The sequence below is a fragment of the Myotis davidii genome, unplaced genomic scaffold (genome assembly GCF_000327345.1).
Source record: "Myotis davidii unplaced genomic scaffold, ASM32734v1 scaffold827, whole genome shotgun sequence".
Classification (NCBI taxonomy): domain Eukaryota; kingdom Metazoa; phylum Chordata; class Mammalia; order Chiroptera; family Vespertilionidae; genus Myotis; species Myotis davidii.
The window spans coordinates 1064166-1071361 of record NW_006297815.1 but is presented as its reverse complement, the minus strand read 5'-3'; positions in this window follow the sequence as shown (position 1 = coordinate 1071361).

The following is a 7196-nucleotide window of genomic DNA, read 5'->3' as shown; positions in this document are numbered from 1 at the left end:
CCATCCAACACACGGTGGGATAGTTCTTTATCTGGCTCCGCGTGAGCTCCTGGGCAGTTCCCACAGCCTGTCTGCTCACTCTTAGAGAATGATAAAAGACAATATGATGATGAGAACAATCAAATGCCTTCCAGTCACTTCCAAGTGAAAAACGGTCTAAGTTCAATAATGAAAATGTTAAGTCATGTCACAAATTCAAACGTCATTCATGTTACACCTCTCTCCTCCCCCTCTCTTACTTCCTCGCCCTCCCCTCCCCCCCACCTGACTCTCAGCAGGTAAGGGCAGGAAGGCCTTACACACTGGGCTATTAGGATGTGGCATCGTGCTTTCTAGGCTTAGTGGGTGTTTGCACCTCTTTCTTCTCTTAGGGTGTGTGTGGGGGAGCGGGGGGGCGGGCGGGGAGCTGTTCTGGGCAAGTCCCTCCCTGGGAAACTCTGAATGAACTTCCTCAGACTCAAGTGATGTGTCTCCTCTGGCTGGCCACTTGCAATTTTGCCTACAGATCCTTGGCATCTCCACACGATGCCTCACATTTCCAGGTCGTCCTCCCACTGGGAATTCCAGGCCATCCCCGGCCAGCTGCTTCTGTGGGATTCAGATCCAGTCCTGGAAAAGTTGCACCTTTGACCAACTCTGGAGCCGCTATCTGATGCCCCTGGCAATAACCCAGCATCGTGCAAAGGCTGAGCAGCCATAACCTCCAACTTCTGCTTGCCCTGGAGGATGTTCTCCTCGGGGACTCGCCCCTCCTCCGGGCTGGACAATGACCAACGCTAAGCCAATCAGAGCCAAGGATGCTGCATCCTGGGAAACATTTTTAAATATCATAGGAGAGACTGTCTTTTTTTTTTTTTTTTTTTTAAAAAAAAAACAACCTGATTGCTGAGGGACTAGGATGTGCGCCTGGAGCTGTGCCTGCCCTTATGCTACCAGCGAGGAGAGCCTGGTTGAGACGAGGCCAAGACAAGGCAGCGTGAGGACAGGGAGGGAAATAGATTCCCGACATCCCATGAGCGCCTCCTGTCCAAAGGCAGACTCACCCGTGAACATCTTCGATATGTGAGTCAATACATTTATTTTTCTTTTAAGCCAGTTCACGCTATTTTTTTTCTTTCACTAGCAACCCAGGGACCTGGCTGATACAGAAAGAGGAGGAGTCACAGGCCAGGAGGAGAACTGATTAAGCATGCAACCTGAGGCAAGCCTGGTCTGAAATGTCCCCTTAGCATAGCCCCATCCGCAGTTTCATCCATTCCTCCCTTCAACAAATAGCTCCGAAGCACCTTGTTTTCTCCGCAGCCTTGAAGTAGCTGTTATTATCCAGGTTTCATAGGTAAGACAACCAGGCTCAGCGAGGACACGGCCCCTGCCCGCTGTCACACACACTGGATGGCAGAGCTGGGTCTCACCCCCGTGGCGCCTGTCCCCCAAGCCCTGGTGCTCCCCTCCGGCCGCAGCACCTGCTTCGAGAGGAGCCGCGTTACAGCCAATGCCTGGCCGCTGGTTGGATCGCATTCCGGAATGAGCTCCTGGAACAGCAGGGCACAGACCGCCATTCCCAGGGGGCGACGGGCCTGACAGGGAGGGGTGGGCGGCAGCCTCTCTACCTCCTAGAGAACCTTCAAGTCACGTCCGTGTGGCCCCGGGAGCCTGATCCATCCTGCAGTCTCTCGTGGGACTTATACGTTGCATCCAGCAGGGGCTCCGCCATAGTTTATTGAGTAAAAGACCTGGAAAGGACTGCGTACACATGCAATCCTACGCCCGAGGCTTTAGCCCAGACCCATGCCAGGACCCCAGCGCAAGGTTGGGCGGGTTGGGCACTGCCCAGCATTGGGAGGCACCTTTCGCATCCTGGGGGATGCGGTGAGAGGTAGAAACTTTCCAATGTCTACCTTTGTGTGCTGAGTGATTTTTTTCATTTTACCATAGTCCAATATAACTTCTTCCAAAGAAAACCTTTCGCGTGTTTACATTTCTTAATACATTGCTGGGCACATCAGCGCTCAATAAGCATGCACAGCCACTGTCATCACTGTTACTAGCTTTAAAGTGCTGTTTCGAAACTCCTACAATGTTGTTACACCAGAGGGACACACGGGGGCGCACCAGGCACCTATAAAGAAGTGTTTTCCCAGCAGCAGCCCTCTGAGGCTGTCGTTTTGAGGATACAGGGGTGGAGGGGGAAATATTGGGGGTCCTCTATGAGTGACAGGGGCAAAACTTGGCTCCATCTTGGTCAGTCGGCCAACCTTTTCAATGAGATACCAGGCTCGCTTCCTGCGCGTTTCCCCAATGGAAATCAGGGTGACGCCATTCTGACTCCTATCTCTGAATGTAGTCAGAATGGGAAAAAAAAATATCCTCAGGTAAAGATTGACAGAAAATAAAAAAAATAAAAACAAAAATGCACCCAGAATGAGGCCACTTCTCATCACCTCCATCACTGGAACCCTGGTTCGGGCTGGCATCCTTTCCCACCTGCACTGCCAGTGACCTCCTCGCTGGTCCCTACCTCCACCCTCATCCCTGGCCGTCTATGGCTCACACACAGCCAGAGGGATCCTGGCAAAACCAAGGTTGACCACACCCTCCTCCGCTCGGGACCCCCACCGTCCCCTCCTCACTCCGAGTGAGAGCTGAAATCTTACAGTGGCATCCAGGCTCTTGGAGAGCCGGCTTCTCGGTACCTGCCGACCTCCGCTCACTCCGCACTCCATACGCTCTGCTCCAGCCACTTTGGCCTCCTTGCTGTTCCTCAAACACACCCCACAAGCTCCCGCCTTCTGCCCGGAACAGTCTCCCCCAGATATTCATGAGGCTCCCTCCCTCAGCTCCTTCCAGTCTCTGCAAAACAGTCACCTCCTCAGTGAGGCTCACCATGATTGCTCACAGAGTAATCACCCCCATCCAGCCACTTCTGTCCCCCTTCCACTGCCTCCTGCTGCCCAGACCCCACCTGACTAAGCAGGTATTGTTTCTCTATTTGTGTATTTTCTGCTTCTCTCTGTTAGAAAGTAATCTCCATGACAGCAGGGTCCATATCTGTTTTTAAATCCACAGACAGTAAAATGCACTTTCTGTGGCGCAGCTCTGCAGATGTGATGAGCGCAGAGTTGTGTAACCAGCACCACAGTCAAGATACAGGACAGCTCCACCACCTCCAACTATGTCTTCGGGCTGCCCCTTGCCAGCCTGTCCTCCCCCTGCCCATTGGCAACCACGGATCTGCTCTGTGCCCGTGAAGTTGTGCCTTTTAAAGAACATCACAGGAGCGAATTATATAGCAGCTAGCCATCTGAGGCTGGCTTCTTTTGTTCAGCAGAATGCTTTTGCGACCCATCCGTGTTGCAGCATCTGTCCTCGGTTCGTTTCCTCCTGCTGCCGAGTTTCCGTCCAGCGGGTGGATGTACCGCAGTTTGTTTATCCACTCCCAGGGAGGGACAGCTGGGCTGTTCCCAGTGTGGGGTGATTATGAATGAGCTGCTCTAAACTTTCATGTACTGCTTTTTGCATGAACAGAGGTTTTCCTTTCTCGAGGTTAAACGCCCAGGAGTGGGATTGCTGGGTCGTATGGTAAGTATGTGTTTAACTTTATGTGGAAACTTCCAGATTGTTTTCCAGAGTGGCCGCACCATTTTCCGTTCCCACCGGCAGTGTGGGAGACGAAAGCTGCTCTGCACCCCCACATCTGTCTTCTCCTCACAATCGTATCTCTACCGCCCAGCGTAGAACCTGGCACATAGTAGGTGCTCAACAAATATTTGCGGAGTGGTGAAACGGGTGACTTGGGACTTTCACACCAGGAGGTTTTACAAATGTAATGGAATAACTTTTGCAAAACTGTTGGCCTGGTGCCTGGTCCTTAATATGCGCTGAAGGCCCAAGGGTCTTTGTTAACATCAGGGGCCACCTCCCCAGGGTCTAGGCCCCCACATCACCACCTCCTCTATTCTGATCTCTGGCTCCCAGCTTCAGGATGTGGGGATAGAGAGCTCTTCTCTCCCCAGAAACTGAGGAGGTGAGGATCCCCCTATTCCTAGGAGGACCCACCCCCCCAAAGCCTCTGAGCACTTTCTGGGCCAATCTCATGGCCCCCCATGCTCCAGCGTAGGAGGAACCCTGGGAGACTTGGATACCACTGTGTTTTCCTTGACTCCCCACTCAAGAATGAGAGGTCCACAGGCCAGAGAATGGAGCAAATGTTTGTTTTCCTAGCTGGCCCTGTCCCCTTGAGGGGGACACCAGTGCCCCCTCACCGCTGAGTTTCGCCAAGCTCATTGGCCTCCCTTATCCTCCCCCACCGGGGACCTGTTTGCCAGAATCTTTTCACCACCTTTTCCTTTTCACAATAACTCTGACCCTTTGTGCTATTATTTTTCTAGGTTAATTGAATACGTTCTCCTCACCGCGGAGGCCCGCAGACAGCGCCAAGCACAACAGGCCCAGCGTGAAGGGGGCCGGGGAGGCCCATCCCACCTCTGCAGCCCGGGGCCTGCTCAGGCAGGGGCAGGGGGATGTTTACGGGGAACAGGAATGTGAGTGAACCTTGCAGGCCAGGCTGGCAGCAGCCTACTGGGGTGAGGGTGCAGCCAGGGAGGAGGGATCTTAGGCTTACCCTTTTACCCCCTTTTTATCAGAGCAGATCATCCCTAAATCCTTCGGTAGTTCATGTTGGTATTTTCTGAGCGTCTTCTAACAGCAGGAAACGAGCGACGTGAGGGGTGTAAAAGTAAAAGCCAGGAGTGCAGGGTTCTTAACCCGGGCGGCTGGGCCCAGGGGATGCTGGGCAGTGTCTGGAGACCTTGGGTTGCCGTGGCTAGGAGGTGAGGAGCTGCTGGCACTTGGTGCTGCTAAGCTCCCTGCCGTACACAGGAAGCCTCCACAACAGAAAGTGACCTGGCAGGAAGCCAAGGCTGAGGGACCCCATTTGTCACTGTCCTGCTGCGTGGATGAGGAGCCAGAGCCAGAGCAGTTAAGTAACGTGTCCTGGGAAACACAGCCATGTGGAGTCCCAGGCATTTTCTACAGAGAATGGGAGCACAGGGGCCTTTGGAGAGATTCCCGGGGGGATGGAAGAGTCTGTCATGATCCCTCTTCTCATCCACTTCTACGACAGGAAAAATCTGCTTCCAAACTTTGGTGGGACACCTTGCCCTGTCACCCCCAAATGCTCCACTTCAGGCAGATTCTGGGAACTGCTCTGCAGTACCCAATGACAAGCCGCAGAGGGCGCAAGAGTTCCTTTGCTCCTTCCCATCCATAGCTTTTTCGTTATCAAGGAAATAGAGGTGCCTTAAAGAAAATAGGGAAAATATCTTTAAGAAGCAGAACAAAGGAATATAAACTGCCCATAGTCCCACCTCCAGGAAAAGCTAGAAATGTAAATAGTGAGTCCTTCCTGTCCTTCCCCAGGCAAAGTTGTTTATCTTTTTTGTTTTGTTTTGGTATCTTCTGGTGCAGGTGTCATTATCCCAAAGACATGACTTTGTGGCCTGGATTTTTCACGTCAGGTTATATCAGAAGGCTTTTCTATTGCCCGGCAAGCTCTTCATGCCACCCTTAGTCACGTAGTGCCTGATGACTGTGGTGTGGATGATGCCTCCACTCAACAATTGTGTGTGAAGCTCCCACTGTGTGCCAGGTTGGGCTTTGCTCAGTGGGGTGGTGCGGGGGGCTGTAACAAGCAAGGAGACCCAAGTCTGGGAGACCGACCTAGCCAGGGTCATTTCAGGTGCGGGTCAGTGCTGGGGTGGGGGCAACACCCAGGGTGCTGTGACAGAGAGCATTTGAGTGGTGGTTTCTGCCTCTCAGGGGAGGGGACATTCAAACAGGGACCTGCATGATGACAGGGTCAGCCTGCAGAAGGAGCTGGAGACCAGTGCTTCCATCAGTAACAGGCCTGGTACGTCTGAGGGAGGGGCTGGGACGGGGCACCGGTGACGGGAAGTGAGGTGGGCAGCAGCCAGACCAGGTGCGTTTATGGTGGCTGCAGAGGGGACTTTGTCTCCATTCTAAGAGCAGTGGGATGTCTCGGATGGACGGGAGTGGCAAGCTCTTTACACTTTTTCTCGGGCCTGGGGCGCTGCAGGAGGAGAATGGCTGGGAAGCTGATGCCGTTGCCCAGCAAGAGGTGACCATGGCCCAGGCCAGGTCAGAGAGTGGGGGGAGAGATGTGATTAAATTCAAGGCCTCTTTTGGAGAAAGGCCCCTGGGCCTGTTGAGAGATGGGAATGGGGAGTGAGGGACAGCGAAGGGTGCCTCCTGGGTTTCTTGTTAGTACCTCTGGGCAGATGGTGATGCCACACGTGGAGATGGGAAAGGAGGGAGGGGGACTCAAGCGCTGCTGCCCCTGCCCAGCCCTCCCCGGGGCCGAGTCCACCCGCCTGGGCCCAAGGAGGGCGTTGTGCTTTTCTGCTTCCTTGGTGAAAATAAAGAACAATGGCACTACAGGAGGAGGATCAAGACTCAATTCTGGTCTAAAATATAGGATTCTCTTGCACTTCATTTTCTAAAATCATTATTTTTTTCTCTCACAAATTGCAAAAATAATTATGAGGCATTGTAGCACCATTTATAAAACATGGGTCAGCACAAAGTGGGGGCCAATGGGCCCCCAGATCCCACCACGCAGAGGCCCTTAGTGGGCCTTTGGGAGCTTCCTTTACCCTAACATCTCTATCGATATCTCTACCTGTGCCTCATTCATTCATTCAACAGATTTTGGGGAGCAGCTACTCTGTGCCAGTCACTTTTCTAGACGCTGGCGGTGTGCAGGGACTGAAAAGACAGAAATCCTGCCTCCATGGAGCTGGCACTCTAGTGAGCAATAAATACAAGAAGCAGTAAATGATGTCGTGGACAGTGGGGCCTTGACTTAGAGTTTAATTCATTCTGAGCCCGAGCTCGCTAAGGAGCTCGTTAAGGAGCTCGTTAACTCAAATTACTCTGTCAACTCAATGCAAAAAATCAGCCAGAGAGACAGCTGGTATCTCTAAAAACTCGTTAGTTGGGACACTCGTAAGTCAAGGCCCCACTGTATGTTTATTGCTTTATTGAAAGAACATTAAAAGATGAATATTTACCGTCTTCTTTCAGAGACCAATTTTTCCCCACTGAATCCTGAGGAGTAAAAATTTCAGAGCTTTGATCAGAGGTGGAATCAAAGTCAAGTCTTAAGATACTAAAATGAA